This window comes from Lepidochelys olivacea (assembly GCF_965140295.1).
Source record: "Lepidochelys olivacea isolate rLepOli2 genome assembly, chromosome: 1".
NCBI lineage: Eukaryota > Metazoa > Chordata > Testudines > Cheloniidae > Lepidochelys > Lepidochelys olivacea.
Window position 1 is genome coordinate 2,728,385 of NC_140411.1, and position 16,748 is coordinate 2,745,132.

Here is a 16,748-nt window from a genome sequence, read left to right on the forward strand (position 1 = left end):
AAGTGGATGGGGTTGGAGAGGAGGGGAGTGAGTCACAGGAGTGGGGCTCTGGGAGAAGATGTTGAGAACGGAGCGGGGCCTTGGGGAATAGGTGGGAGAGGGGAAGCGGCCTTGTGGAAAGAGGTGGGGCAGGGAGCAGGGCCTTGGGGAATAGGCAGGGCTGGGTGTGGGGCCTCAGAGGTCCAGTTAAAAGCAATTAGAAAGGTGGTGATCCTATGGGAGAATGAGTTGTACACAAAAAAGATTACTCAGTTTGTTACGCTGACACCGCACGGAAATGCCAGGAAAGGGTTTAATGTCACTTTGACTGTCCAGTCAGTGATTCAGAGAAGGGGTCCTAGCACCATTTCACCAGCCAGGTCTGTCCAGATCTTGGTCTGAGAGCCAGAGCACCAGGAGAAAACTTCAGGCCCCTGTATGAGTAAAGAGCCGGAGCAGCCTGTCCCGGATCTGTTTCGTCCTCACCCCATAGATTATGGGGTTTAACATGGGGGGCATGAAGAGGTACACATTGCCAATGAGAACGTGGAAATGCAGGGGCACATTTTGGGCAAATCTGTGCATGAGGGACATGATGAGACTTGGGATGTAAAAGGCTAAAATGACAAAAAGGTGAGAGCCGCAGGTCCCCAAAGTCTTGTCCCACGCATCTTTTGTGGGGAGGATGAAGATGACCCTGAGGATCTGGGTATAGGATACGGCAATAAAAATCCCATCCAGACCCATCACAAAGAATAACACAAAGAGGCCGTAGTAACTACTAACACGGGTGTCGGCGCAGGCCAGGCTCACCATGGCTATGTGTGCGCAGTAGGGCTGGGGGATGACGTTGGTTCTGCAATATGGCCACAGCCTCGCTAGGATGGGAAAGGGCAGTATGACTGTGATGCCACGGAGCAGCACGGCCAGGCCGATTTTGGCCACCATGGCGTTTGTCAGGGTGGTGGAATGTCTCAGGGGATGGCAGATGGCTACGTAGCGATCCAGAGCCATGGCTATGAGGATCCCAGACTCCAACACAGATGAGATGAGAATGAAGTACATCTGGGTGAGGCAGGCACTGAAATGGATCTCCCTGGAATTGAACCAGAAGATGCTTAGCATTTTAGGCAGGGTGGATGTGGACAGGACCAGATCAGTGACGGCCAGCATGCAGAGGAAATAGTACATGGGCTCATGGAGGCTTGGTTCCACCTTCACAATGAACAGGATGGTGAAGTTCCCAAAGACGGCTATGACATACATGGTGCAGAAGGGGATGGAGATCCAGACATGGGCCGCCTCCAGCCCAGGAATGCCCAGAAGGATGAAGGTGGAGGGGTTGGTGAAGTGGGTTGTGTTGGAATCTGACATGGATTAGGGGAGAAGGTGTCCAACTCTGAGGCAGAACAGTGTCTCTTGCATGTAGCATATGTTCCCCTGACTTCCTGTATGTGCCCAGGGTCTAGGGTGATGGTCACAGCACATATACCTGGATGAAGAGACAATGTGAATATGAGACACTGCATGGAGGCTGTTCACATGGGGGAAGCACATTGGTCGCTCTTGACACACTGAAAAATGACATTTTCATTATTCAGAGAAATGAATTATGAAGAACTTACCCTACTAATGCCAATTCCATATTTTATGGTGCTCCCTGCTCAGTAATTCCTACACTCCATGGTGCGGGAAATCTTACTAAGCTCCAGAAGGAAATAGAAGTGTGGATACTGGTTATCCATCAGTGTTCCTTAGGCCTTGTCTACACTACCATGTTTTTTTTCGCAAATAAGTAGATTTAGCCAAGGAAACAGTGGGGGTGTACACACTGCAAAGCCACTTTCAGTGGTAGAAGTCCTCAGTTTCAGTGTCAGAAAATAACCACCTTGGGAAGAGTTTTATGCAAAAGTTTTGTTGGCAAATTGCCAGTATAGACACTTTTGCTTGTTTTTATCTCTGTAACTGGACTCCACAAGGCATCCCACATTGCCCATCCTGAGTGCTCTGGTGAACAGTTTCAACTCCTCTCCCCTCCACAGAATCATAGAATCATAGAATATCAGGGTTGGAAGGGACCCCAGAAGGTCATCTAGTCCAACCCCCTGCTCGAAGCAGGACCAATTCCCAGTTAAATCATCCCAGCCAGGGCTTTGTCAAGCCTGACCTTAAAAACCTCTAAGGAAGGAGATTCTACCACCTCCCTAGGTAACGCATGCATATGATGAAGTGAGCTGTAGCTCACGAAAGCTCATGCTCAAATAAATTGGTTAGTCTCTAAGGTGCCACAAGTACTCCTTTTCTTTTTGCGAATACAGACTAACACGGCTGTTACTCTGAAACCTGGCATTCCAGTGTTTCACCACCCTCATAGTGAAAAAGTTTTTCCTAATATCCAATCTAAACCTCCCCCACTGCAACTTGAGACCATTACTCCTTGTTCTGTCATCTGCTACCATTGAAAACAGTCTGGAGCCATCCTCTTTGGAACCCCCTTTCAGGTAGTTGAAAGCAGCTATCAAATCCCCCCTCATTCTTCTCTTCTGCAGACTAAACAATCCCAGCTCCCTCAGCCTCTTCTCATAAGTCATGTGTTCCAGACCCCTAATCATTTTTCTTGCCCTTCGCTGGACTCTCTCCAATTTATCCACATCCTTCTTGTAGTGTGGGGCCCAAAACTGGACACAGTACTCCAGATGAGGCCGCACCAATCCAGGTGAACAGCTTCCGCCCGTCCCTGTTTAAAGTCTCGGAAAAATTGAAATTCCCCTTCCTGTTTGCTGGGTGTGGAGTGCTCACATCACACTTTCCTAGGTGGCCATGGTGGCTCAGAGCTTGGGCCACTGTGGATCTGCTGGATCTGCTCAGTATTTGGGGAGAGGAGGCTGTGCGTTCCCAGATGCACTCCAGCTGTAGGAACGTCAATACCTATGGGGCAGATTTTGTGCAGCTTGTGGGAAAAGAGCTATGATCAGGACACAGCAAAGGGGAAGGAGCTGAGGTACGCATACCAGAAGGCAAGGGAGACAAACAGTATCTGTGGTGATGTGCCACAGACCTGCTGTTTTTCTAGGAAGGTGGATGTTATCCTCAACAGTGACCCATTTCCACCACCAAGAGCCCTGTGGGTACTTCAGCGGGGGTACTCCTGTCAGCGAAGTTAATCCACCTCTCCGAGAGGTGGTAGCTAGGTCGATGAAGAATTCTTTGGTAGACCTCATGCTGTATATACCAGGGTTAGGTTGCTCTAGCTACATCTTTCAGGGGTGTGTTTTTTTTTTTTTCGATTGCAAAAAAGAACAAATGCAATTTTCATTTGCATTAGTAGAGACATAGCTTGCCAGTCACGGGGGGGGGGTGGGGAGGGAGAGTAGCCCTTTTCTTGGTCATGGTGAGGCCTCAGCTGGAGTATTGTGTCCAGTTTGGGTTTCCAATATATAGGAGGGATGTAGAGAAACTGAGAAGGTTCCAAAGGAGAGTGAGAAAGATGATCCATAGGATGGAATGCAAGCCATACGAGCAAAGGCCAAAGGAAAAGGTTATGTTTAGTATGGAAAAGGGAGGATTAAGGGGGGATATGACAACAGTCTTGAGATACTTGAAAGGCTGCCATTAAAGATGCGGAGGAACATAGCCACATAGATCAAGAGGCAATGGGTTCAAACTACAGCATGGCAGATTTAGATTTAATCTCTGATAAACTTCCCAACTGTGAGAACAAGAGGCCAATGGAACTGATGCCCAGGCAGGTAGTGGAAAGTCCTTCACTAGAGGTTTTCAACAGGAGGCTGGATAGTTATCTGTCTTGGATGGTTTAGTCACAACAAATCCTGCATCTTGGCAGGGGGTTAGACTAGCTGATCATTGTAGCCCCCTTGTAATCCTATCACTCTTTGATTCCATGATATAAAAGACCACATGATCTGACGGTCCCTTCTGATTTTGACGCCTATTAATCTATTGATATAGAAAGTAGTTCATGCATTTATATGTATTCTGTCAGACAACACACGAACAAGGGAACATTCAATTACATTGAAAGTCTGAACATAGACAATTCATAAAGGAAAACTGTATATACAACCCATATTTGGCCTGTGGAACTACTTGCCACAGATATTATTGGAGCAAAAAGCTTAGCTGAATGTGATTCACAAATGGATTGGCCATTGGCCATTGCCTGAACTATTTTATATATCAATAAATTCATAGGCTTCAAAATCAGAAGGGACCATCAGATCATCCAGTCTGACCTCCTGGATTACACAGGTGTCATAAATATAAAGGGAAGGGTAAACTCCTTTAAAATCCCTCCTGGCCAGAGGAAAAATCCTCTCACCTGTAAAGGGTTAAGAAGCTAAAGGTAACCTCGCTGGCACCTGACCAGAATGACCAATGAGGAGACAAGATATTTTCAAAAGCTGGGAGGAGGGAGAGAAACAAAGGGTCTGTGTCTATCGGTATGCTGCTTTTGCTGGGGATAGAACAGGAATGGAGTCTTAGAACTTTTAGTAAGTAATCTAGCTAGGTATGTGTTAGATTATGATTTCTTTTAATGGCTTAGAAAAGAGCTGTGCTGAATAGAATGACTATTCCTGTCTGTGTGTCTTTTTTGTAACTTAAGGTTTTGCCTAGAGGGATTCTCTGTGTTTTGAATCTAATTCCCCTGAATCTACCCTGTAAGGTATCTACCATCCTGATTTTACAGAGGTGATTCCTTTACTTCTATTTACTTCTATTTCTATTAAAATTCTTCTTGTAAGAAAATGGCATGCTTTTTCATTGTTCTCAGATCCAAGGGTTTGGGTCTGTGGTCACCTATGCAAATTGGTGAGGATTTTTACCAAATCTTTCCCAGGAAGTGGGGTGCAAGGGTTGGGAGGATTTTGGGGGAAAGACCTGTCCAAACTACATTTCCCAGTAAACCCAGTTAGAGTTTGGTGGTGGCAGTGGATATTCCAAGGTCAAAGGATAAAATTAATTTGTACCTTGGGGAAGTTTTAACCTAAGCTGGTAAAAGTAAGCTTAGGAGGTTTTCATGCAGGTCCCCACATCTGTACCCTAGAGTTCAGAGTTGGGGAGGAACCTTGACAACAGGGATTTAAATTTCACCCAGTTACCCCAGTACTGAGCCCCATAACTTTTGCTTGAGTAAGACCTGGTCGACACTAGGATTTTATATTCCATTGTCCTCCTGTTCTTACAGTTGGGAAGTTTATCTGAGATTAAATCTAAATCTGCCATGCTGTAGTTCATACCCATTGCCTCTTGATCTACGTGGCAATGTTCCTCCATAGTTTTAATGGCATAGTTAAGTCTGTCAGACACCTTGACTTACAATACTTCATTTTCAATTGCATATACCTTTACCAGCCATGTACCTGAAATTTGCAAAGCAGGGTGTCTACTTCCGGCTGAATTTAATTTTGAAAGTATCAGGCATAAGAGTTCAGCCCACTTCTAGCATGAAGCTAAGGGAGAAGATGTCTTGCCCATGTTGAACAATTGTCATATTTAAGCACGTGAGGAGCCGTAGCTCCTCCATGCTTTTCAGCAGAGAAAGTCTGGTAACACCCACCCCCCACACCACCCTGTTAACAGCCAAAGCCCTAAATTGCAAGGGGAGGAGGTGGCGGCATCTGTGCATTAACACACAGCTGGACCCTGAGGTTTTTTCTCAGTTCTTACTCCAGACTGGATGTTTTCCTGGATGATCTGCTTGAGGGCTCATCTACACTTAAAACACAACAGTGGGGATGCCACAGCGCTTCACTGGGACCTGAGCAAACTACGGCCCACGGCCTCCGATTCTGGCCTTGTACTGGACCTCGACTAACAACTTTCGTCCTGAAGGATCCACTGTGTGATGGAAATGAAGCCACCTTAGGGCTGGAGCCATCACCGAGGGTCACAGCAAAGAGCAAAAGAGCAAAAGAGGGGCATTTTGGCTCATGGTACTAGTGGAAATTCAGCACCTGTGGCAAGGGGCCTGGGATGTATAGCGGCTGTGCGGAGCAGAAATGAATTCAGACCTATTCTCTATCCCATCATGCATACATTGCACTTGGTTTGTCGAACTGAAAGAGATGGTACCTGTGATTTCTGAGATGGAATTGTCTTTGCTGGGGATCCTCCTCATGTATCCATGTCCCACACTTCTCTCATCCCAGCATCTGCAGCAACATCCCACACGGAGAGCTGACAGCACTGTGCATTGTTTATTCTATAGCTCTGTGCAGTCCCAGGGGGGTTTGCTCAGCCTCTAGGGGACAAGCAGCATCTGGATGTAAACAGGCTGGAGACCAGACACTCTCTAGCTCATGTCTCTGTTTCCATGTCTGTACTTCTGTGTTTGTTATTCAGCTTCAACAACAACCAATAATTGTGGGAATTTCCCAAAGGGAGATGAGAACTCTTGGGCTCTCCACTGAGTCAGAGGGGAATTGGCTGCTCTGTGTATTTGTGTATAATTAAAAATTATAGTTGATTACTAAGAAACCTAGGGAAAGTGACTCGGTCTCGTAGGGTCTGATGCTGTCGAAATGCCCAGGAGCGATGGGTAGATAGTCAACAGACGGACCTGGAGAAAGATGACTGAGGGGAGACACGAACGCTTTCTGGAGGCACAAGGGATTTTCGCTACGGTATCAGAGATCAGTAATTCTCATCAGTTACTATTATCACACCACGTAGAACCTTTCTTTGAACAGGAGGACTTGTGGCATCTTAGAGAGTAACACATTTATTTGAGCATAAGCTTTAATGCGCTACAGCTCCTCCTTTCCTTTTGTGGATACAGACTAACACGGCTGCTACTCTGAAACCTGTCATTGAAGGATCTTCAAAAGGGCTAGCAAACGAAAATCACTATGTACACATCCGCATTATATCCATAGGTAAACTGAGGTACAGGGTGACATGACTTGGCCAAAATCAAACAGAGAATGACAGACCCAGGAGTTCTGAGTTCTCTGCCATAAAAATGGTTTCTCCATCAGTAACTGAGGGCATGATAAGTGGGAAATGGACTCATACTGTTGTAGGGCCTGTTCATTGCGGGGGGGCGACAGACTTCTGTAGGGTGCCACCTGAAACAGCCTGTGAGGTTGTGAAAAGCAGCAAGCCCCTCCAGGTCTTGCACTTACACAGTCATACACAGACAGAGACACACACACCTGAACTTACATGAAAACTTTCACTAGCCACTCGTGAACCAACAAGAGAGAGGCTCCAGCCAGTTCCCCCAGCTCCCCAGCCTAGGTCCTCAGAGCTGTACTGTCTTGCCCTTGTCGGAAGACTGACTAATGTAAGTTTATTGCCCTGCCCCCTTCCCTCAATGTGGAGAGGACAATTCACCAGCCCCTGTTGCTGAGCAGATTTCCCTTTATACTTCAAATAACACACTGTTTTAGGTAAATAAATAGAAAGCAGATGTACTAAGTTCAGAAAGATGGATTTTAAGTTGTTATAAGTGTAACCCTTGGGGTTTAGAGAACATGGCCCCTTTAAATCTTTTTCCAATTGGGGAGGGGAAGCAGTGAGAGAAAGGAGGGAAACTTGCGGGGGGTGGCTCTGGAGCCCGGGGAGAGAAGGGCTGCAGCTGGGAGGCCCCGGACAAAGGGGAGGAGAGAGAACCTGCCTGAAGCCTGGGAAGGACAGGGCGGCCGATCAGGGACACCCCAGGACAGGAGCCTGAGGAGCACTGTGCCAGGGAGGAATCGCCCGAGAAGGACAGGCCGGAGCTGGACCCAGTATCACTGCTGCCCAGAGCTGCATGGGGCTGTGAGACCTGGGGCTGGTGACTCTGCATTGGGACTAAGGAGGGAGGCTGTAGCTAGTTAAGTGGGGAGGTGGTTGCTCTGGGTGGCTTTGCAGAGAGCCGCAGAAGAGGGCACCGGAGGGGTTTGTTGGGGAAAGTTCACTGGTGCCGAAGACGACCAGGAACACACAAGACTCCCCACTGGACTGGAACATTGCTCGGCACTTCTGAACTCTGTGTGCAGACGCATTGCTGGGCGTCTGCCCTGGCAGCCTGTGCTCCCACTGGGCATGTGGGGCCTTGGTTTGGATGCAACCCTGTTCTACTGCTCCCCCTATACGTCCCCTGGTTGTTTTTCTCCTCTCATCCCTCTGTAAATAAATATCTCCCTTTGTTATATCTCCTGTACTTTTCCGGTGGGTGGGTGTGTTCACTCTGGGGAGTTTGGAACAGGTGCCCCTGGGGTGGAAGGATTTTCCCTGCTGCATTCCTGCTCGCGCCGTCTCTTGGCCAGAGCTGCCTGCAGAGCAGGCTCCGGCTTGGCCACAAGGGCGCTAAAGTTATGTAAGTTACAGAAAACACATCAAAGTTGGTTACTTAAGAAATAAACAAAATCAATCTAAGTTCTATACGCTAGACAGGAGTTGAATCATGGAGTGCCTCACCCTGATGGGACAAACATCCCACCTGTTGGGAACACTGGGGCATGGCCACTAGGTAACTCGAGGGGATGGAAGACCACAAGTGTCGATGAAGCCCCCTCGCACTAGGCCCCTGTGTCCTTGCCCCACCCCCCCTCCTGCCTGGAGGCACTCGCAGCAGCTCTGTGTGCTAGGCCCAAGTGTCCTTGGCCCCCCCGCCTGGAGGCACACACAGCAGTTATGCTGAGAATCTGCAACAGTATGTTGCAGAGTCAGACTGCCTGAAACTAAGCAAGGCCAAACAGGGGAGATATGGAAGAACAATGCTGAATAAAGCAGCTTTATGTATAGTTTAACAAATGATACAGAGAATCAGGGAACTAGCTGGGAACTGGATTGGCTGGCTATATGGATACTTGGAGCAGCTTGCTATTGGATAAGTATGCTGGGAAAAAGGATGTATAAAAGCCTGTGTAACTTCCTGCTCTGTTGTGCAGGATTTGAGATTTTATTCTCCCTGTACCTTTTTGCAGCTGCAAATAAACTTTTCTGCTTCTCCACCCTGTTGTGATTATTGGGTGTAGCACACCGGGTAACGAACCAACTCAAGCTGTTGTTCAGCCTCTCGGCACTGGGTGCCGGCAACAGCTTTTGGCGTCCCTGGGTGGGCTCGAGGCTGCAATTTAGCCTTGCCCGGACCCCTCCTGGAGGTCGAGGATTGCGGCGAGAACCGACGCCCAGCGCGCACCGGTGAGTTCATCGGGGGCCTCGGAGGAGACGCGATTTGATCGACCCCAGAGGGCACAACGGTGCAACGCACTCATATAGTGGAGAAGCTGTTGTGGACCACGGTGAAGAACCGGTACCTTAGACGTTGGGGAGGAGCAGCTGCAGGCCACGGTGAAGAACCAGTCCCTTGGATAAGGTAGGATCCTTTAAAATCCGGATTATATGCTCTGTTGGAACCTGGGGACGCCCAGAGTTACCCTGTAGGTATGGGACAGGGACAGAGCTCGGGGGTTAGGGCACGGTGTACGCCCCTAGAGTGCATTCTAGCAAACTGGAAGGTATTTGGTGCGGATCCGATGACTAAGAGCCAATTAAAACGATTCTGTACAGTTGACTGGCCTCAATATCAACTAGAGGACCAGGAGTGGTGGCCACCAGGAGGGTCAATTAATTACAACATGATCCTCCAATTAGTTTTGTTTTTTCAGTGAATGGGTAAATGGAATGAACATATGTATGCGCATTTGTTTCTGACTTTATGTACTCGACCAGATATTTTACAGCGCTGTAATCTGACTCCGACTGGTTCGGTAGTAGCTAATGTTAGTCCCCAGACCCCCACCCCCACTGTAATGGCAGAGCCGGTGTCCCCTTCGGCCCCCACACCCCCACCGTATAAGGGTAGGATGCCTCGGGTTATAGAGATTGCCCCCTCGGTGGGACTCTATCCTTTGCTTACCGAGGCTGTTGTGGCTTGCCCAGGGGCAGATGGACGTCAGGCTACCACTATGCAAGTTTACATCCATGTGCCATTCAATTCAATAGACTTAGCAGCTTTTAAAACACAGGCTGGGGAATTCTCAACGAACGCAAGCAGGTTTATTTCAGTCTTTGAGGGGTGCCTCAGTAGTCACAAGCCGATTGAGACGACTGTAATATCCTCCTGAGAACCCTGTGGTCTGAGGTGGAGAGGGATCAGGTTACAGCTAAGGCAAGGGGAGCGTCAGCGTTCAAGCGAAAAAAAAGAAAGGAAGCTATCTGTCAAGTTCCTACCCCAAGTAACCGTAAGCGGCTCAGGGCATTTCTGGGTATGGCAGGCTTTTGCAGGATATGGATCCCAGAGTTTGGACTGTGGGCTAAACCCCTGTACGACTGTGTAAAAGGAGCAGATCATGACCCTTTCTATTGGACCCCAGAGGCTGACAGGGCATTTAAAATCCTGAAAAGAAAATTGATGGAAGCCCCAGCTCTGGGCCTGCCGGATCTCTGTAAGCCATTTCAGTTGTATGCACATGAACGAAGGGGGGTGGCGCTAGGAGTGCTTACACAGCTGTTAGGAGCATGGAAGCGTCCTGTGGCTTATTTTTCTAAGCAATTGGATCAGGTTGCAAAGGGTTGGCCGGCATGTTTACGGGCGGTCGCAGCTACTGCCCTATTGCTTGAGGAAGCCGAGAAGCTAACATTGGGAGGGGTTATGCAAATCTATACTCCCTATATGGTCCGAGCCTTATTGGCTGCAAAGGGAGGGCTTTGGCTCACCCAGGCTCGGATTGCTCGGTACCAGGCTAAGCTGTTAGAGAACTCTGAAGTCACCCTACAGCCTTGCCCCTCCCTTAACCCAGCTACTCTCTTGCCAGAAACAGAGGAATAGAAACATGACTGTTTAGAGATCATAGACGCCCAGTACTCCAGCCGTCTGGATTTAAAGGATGCACCCCTCCCAAATGCAGATTATGAGTGGTACACTGATGGTAGCAGTACTGTAATAAATGGGCAAAGGAGGGCGGGTTATGCTGTTGTGACCCTCCATGACACTGTGGAAGCTGAAGGTTTGCCTGCTGGGACCTCTGCCCAGCTTGCCGAACTAATAGCGCTGACCCGTGCACTTGAACTGTCAAAAGGAAAGCGGGTCAACATTTTTACTGATTCAAAGTATGCTTTTGGTGTGCTGCATGCTCATGCTGGCCTATGGAAGCAAAGGGGAATGCTGACAGCCCAAGGCTCCCCAGTCAAGTACGGGCCCCAAATCCTCCGGCTCCTAGAAGCCGTACAACTCCCCTCGGAAGTGGCTGTGGTACATTGTAAAGCCCATCAAAGGGAGGATCAAGATGTGGCCAGAGGTAACGCCCGGGCAGATAGAGAGGCTAAGCATGCTGCCACCCTGCCATCCCCTCAGGCTGAGAACGCCCATATGCATGCCCTTATCCCATCAGGAGGGGAGCTTCCAACCCCTCAGTACTCTGGGGAGGAGAGACAGCTAACTGACAAACTCAGTCTCTGGGAAAAGGAGGGATGGCTCCATTCCCCAGAAGGGAAGGTCCTCCTACCAAAGGGCCTAATCCAGCCAGTGCTGCAGAAACTACATCAAACCACTCATGCTGGCAAGGAAGCACTTATCCAGCTAATGGGAAAATACTTTATCACTTCCAGACTCCGACCCCTGGCTGCCCAGGTACAAGCGGACTGCTTAGTCTGCCAAAAGAATAACCCCCGACCGGGACATCCTGTGCCACCAGCTGCCCTAGAACCCACTCCGGGCCCCGGACAAGTGTGGCAAATAGACTTTACTGAGTTTCCCCGGACTCAAGGGTTCAAATATCTCCTTGTTATAGTGGATCGGTTCAGCGGATGGCCAGAAGCCTTCCCATGCCGTAACTGCACTGCCAGGACAGTGGCCCTCAAGTTTGTTAAGGAGATCATTCCTCGCTTTGGACTCCCCCTGTGGATGGAATCTGACAACGGGACACACTTCACGTCAAAAATCATTCAAAGCATCTCACATGCCTTACAAATCCCCTGGAAACTCCATACGCCCTGGAGACCGCAAGCCAGTGGGGTAGTGGAGCGTACCAATCAGACCCTTAAACGGCATCTCTCAAAAGTGTGCCAAGAAGCCTCACTGCGATGGCCTGATGCTTTGCCCCTCGTCCTACTCCGTATCCGTGTTCTTCCAAAGGGTAGATTAGGGCTCAGTCCCTTTGAAATTATGTTTGGAAGGGCATGGCCCATGAATGGCACCCCGGTTCTGTCAGGGGAATGGGAGTTGGGTAATGTTTTTTTGTCACAGTATATGTGTTCTCTGTCTGCTGTTCTCTTGTCTCTTCACAGGTATACCAAGGATTCCCAGCCTCTCCCCTTGGACTCTCCCGTTCACTCCTTACAGCCCGGTGACTCTGTGCTTGTTCGCACCTGGAAAGACGAGCCTCTCCAGGAAAAGTGGAAAGGACCCTATACCGTCCTGCTGATTTCCCATACAGCGGCAAAGATCGAGGGACACAAGAACTGGATCCATCACTCTCGTCTGAAGGCAGTACCTGCCCCCTCGTCAGCAGAACAGTGGACCGTCCAACCTGCTGACTCCTCATCTAGTGACAATCTCGGGCTAAAGCTACTGTTTAAAAGACACAAATAGCGGGCACCTTAATGCTAAAATGGGCCCACCCAGGTATTGGAGACCTTGGGTTGGGAAGACTCTGGTAATAATTAATTGGGTAACATTGTTATTCTCTGTATTGGTATTTCCAAACTGTGCATATCGGGAGCATAACTCCTTTGTTTTGCTTGCGCACCATGTTGCTACTTTAACAAACCGAACTGATTGCTGGGTGTGTGCTCCAACTCCACTATCCCCCAAAACGAGAATGCCCCTTGACATGCTGCCCTTGACCCTAGCAGAATTAGCCACCACCAAAGAGCAGGAAAGAACGGACTCACCGTTCTGGAACAAGACCTCTTTACAGCAAGCCACCTATCAGGACCAGGAGTATTCAGTTGCAGTACTCACTGAGGGAGTGTTATGTTTTACCCGAAACCAATCTGATCCCTATGGGCATCCTGTGGGAAAGAGCTCCTGTGTTATTACACAGTGGGCTGATGGGTATTGGATAAAGACCAACAGGGGAGGCCAACAGTGTGGGTGTAATGGTTCCTCCCCTTTTAGGGAAACACTTACAAATAATCTTACCACAAAAAAGGGGTTTGGAAATGTAACTTGCCGTCCAGTTAATATCTCCAATGTAGCAAGCCCAAGTGAGAAAACTCAGAGCCAAGGCTGTTGAGTGTTCTCAAAGGGGGGAGTTGTTGGGAACACTGGGGCATGGCCACTAGGTAACTCGAGGGGATGGAAGACCACGAGTGTCGATGAAGCCCCCTTGCACTAGGCCCCTTGTCCTTGCCCCCCCCCCTGCCTGGAGGCACTCACAGCAGCTCTGCGTGCTAGGCCCAAGTGTCCTTGCCCCCCCCGCCTGGAGGCACACACAGCAGTTATGCTGAGAATCTGCAACAGTATGTTGCAGAGTCAGACTGCCTGAAACTAAGCAAGGCCAAACAGGGGAGATATGGAAGAACAATGCTGAATAAAGCAGCTTTATGTATAGTTTAACAAATGATACAGAGAATCAGGGAACTAGCTGGGAACTGGATTGGCTGGCTATATGGATACTTGGAGCAGCTTGCTATTGGATAAGTATGCTGGAAAAAAGGATGTATAAAAGCCTGTGTAACTTCCTGCTCTGTTGTACAGGATTTGAGATTCAAATCTCCCTGTACCTTTTTGAAGCTTCAAATAAACTTTTCTGCTTCTCCACCCCGTTGTGATTATTGGGTGTAGCACACCGGGTAACGAACCAACTCAAGCTGTTGTTCAGCCTCTCGGCACTGGGTGCCGGCAACAAATTCAAATACAAAAATTATACACATGAGGCTTCCACAATACAAATAATGATCATAAACAATAAATGCAATAATCCACACAAGTAAGGACCTAGTTCCCACCACCCTTCATTGCCGTTAGCGACAGAGGAAGATCAAACCGTGCTGGCCAGCTGCAGAGTGTGAGTAATTCGAATACAGGAGGAAATGCCCCCCGTTCAGCTCAGACAGGAGAATTTGTTCAGTCTCATAATGCTGCTGTAAAATCCAGGTGCTCCACACCAGAGAAATACCCCCAATGAGCCAGAGGAGCAGGCCGAGAGCTCAGCTGTGGGAATCCAAGCGCCCTCCACCGGGGCTGTCCTGGAAAGTCTGACTCAGCCTGGAACATTAGATTTCAATTCCACCTGTGCGACACTAGGAGGAAATGAACCAAGAGGGAGAGAACAAATCCAGTCCAAACACTAATCCAGTCTTTATCCTGTCTACGGGCCCCCCTTTGTTCCAGGGCAGCTTTATGGGGGAGGGACACGCCACCCACAGGGACATTCTGTTGCTGTTGCTTCCATTAAGTCTCTTCCCCCAGAGCGACCCCAGGGACTGTGATGCGTTGGCAGGTTTCTGAGTGGGAGCGGAAGTGGAGTCCAGGAGTTCATACCTCACAGGAGTGGGGAACACACAGGTCACAGCTAGTTCTGAAAACCTCACATTCACCTTGAGAGAATGACGAAGGCTCAGGCTCCTTCTTCCAGCCTTTCCTCTGCATCCCACCCAACAAACAGTCCATGCCAGAGCGGGAGTCCATTTCCCTCTTGGCGTGAGAGAGAGACTGTGGTTAGGGCAGAGGAGTCACGACTGCTGGATTCTGTCTGTCATCCTGCTGTTACCGGCACCCAGTGCCGAGAGGCTGAACAACAGCTTGAGTTGGTTCGTTACCCGGTGTGCTACACCCAATAATCACAACGGGGTGGAGAAGCAGAAAAGTTTAATTGAAGCTTCAAAAAGGTACAGGGAGATTTGAATCTCAAATCCTGTACAACAGAGCAGGAAGTTACACAGGCTTTTATACATCCTTTTTTCCAGCATACTTATCCAATAGCAAGCTGCTCCAAGTATCCATATAGCCAGCCAATCCAGTTCCCAGCTAGTTCCCTGATTCTCTGTATCATTTGTTAAACTATACATAAAGCTGCTTTATTCAGCATTGTTCTTCCATATCTCCCCTGTTTGGCCTTGCTTAGTTTCAGGCAGTCTGACTCTGCAACATACTGTTGCAGACTCTCAGCATAACTGCTGTGTGTGCCTCCAGGCGGGGGGGGCAAGGACACTTAGGCCTAGCACGCAGAGCTGCTGTGAGTGCCTCCAGGCAGGAGGGGGGGGTGGGGCAAGGACACAGGGGCCTAGTGCGAGGGGGCTTCATCGACACTCGTGGTCTTCCATCCCCTCGAGTTACCTAGTGGCCATGCCCCAGTGTTCCCAACACTGCCATTCAACCTCTGTGTGACCTTGGCCAGATCACATCGCTCTCTGCCTCAGTTTACCTATCTGTATAATGGGGATATGTTCATACTGACATTCCTGAGTCTTTCTGAGATCCTTCAATGACACTTACTGTGGAGAATTACTGATCTCTGATCTCTTAGCAATAGCTCCGTGTGCCTGCAGAAAGTGTTTGTGTCTCCCCTCAGGCATCTGTCTCCAGACCAGTCTGTCTACTCTCTACTCTCTACCTCTCCATCCTGGGCATTTAGAGGGTACCAGACCCTATGGAGACAAAGGACTAATCCCTAGTTTTTCTTCCTAATCAACTATATTTTTTTTACATATACACAAATACACAGAGAAGCCAATTCCTGTCTGACTCAGGGGAGAGCCCAAGAATTCTCATCTCCCTTTGGGAAGGTCCCTTAATTACTGTTTACTGCTAAAGCTGCATAAATAGCACAGAAGCAGAGACAAGCTGGTCTCAAACCTGTTTGCATCCAGATGCTGCTTCTCCCCTAGATTTTGAGGAAACCCCACTGAGACTGCACAGAGCTATATTATAAACGGTGCTCAGCCCTGTGTTGGCTCTCGGCGTGGGACGCTGCTGCAGACACTGGGGTGAGAGAGGTGTGGGGCACGGCTACCTGAGGGGGATTCCCAGGGAAACCACTTCCTTCTCAGGATTCTCAGGTACCATCTCCTGCTGGGGAGCTCACCTGCTCGACAAACTTAGTGCAATGTGGGCATGATGGGATAGACGGTAAGTCTGAGGTCCTTTCTGCCCTGCACAGCCATTTAACATCCCAGGGCCCTTGCCACAGGGGATGAGTTTGCACCAGTATTTTCTGTGCGCACCTGTCCGCCCCAGCTGATGGCTTCCAGCCCAAGGTGGCTGCATTTCAGTGGCACAGGGGATCCTCCAGGAGAAAGGTGTTAGTAGATGTATAATACAAAGGCCACATTCTGGGGCTCTGGCCCATAGTTTGCTCAGGCCCCACTGAGGCAAAACTCCCCTTGGAATAAGAAGTGAATAAAGACCTCAAGAGCCAGCTGTGTGTTAATGCACAGAGACTTTCACCTCCTGCTCTTGCATTTCAGGGCTCTGGCTGTTAAGTGGGGGTATGTGTGGGGGTGACTGTTACCTGACTTTTGTCTGCTGGAAAGCATGGAGGTGGAAGTGCTCCTCACTGGAATAACATGGGCAAGACATATTGTCTCCTAATTTCAGTTGAGAAATCAGCTGAACTGTTATGTCTGAAACTTTCAAAAAACAATTCAGACAGAAGCAAACACCCAGTGTAGGAAATTTCACTCCGAACACTTAAAGTTTGGAAAATTTACATCCAACTGAAAATGAGGTCTTCTTATTGAAGGTCTCAGACAGCTTTAAGTAAAGGTGGTGCCACCAGGGCCACATACAATGGCCAATCTATTTGTGAATCCCATTCAGCTAAGCCAGGGGTCGGCAACCTTTCAGAAGTGGTGTGCTGAGTGTTCATTTATTC

General features: G+C 48.9%; 1 long non-coding RNA gene and 1 pseudogene across 2 annotated transcripts; one reads left to right on the forward strand and one right to left on the reverse strand.

The window, feature by feature from the left end:
• Positions 1-405: 405 nt before the first annotated feature.
• LOC311514558 (olfactory receptor 52K2-like) lies at positions 406-1,404 on the reverse strand (annotated as a pseudogene). The gene has a single exon. The product of its transcript is annotated as an olfactory receptor 52K2-like (transcript).
• A 7,029-nt stretch (positions 1,405-8,433) lies between these two features.
• Positions 8,434-13,693, forward strand: LOC311514633. Its single transcript, XR_014709903.1, has 2 exons — positions 8,434-9,304; positions 12,217-13,693. It is a non-coding gene; the product is annotated as an uncharacterized lncRNA (long non-coding RNA).
• Positions 13,694-16,748: the final 3,055 nt, after the last annotated feature.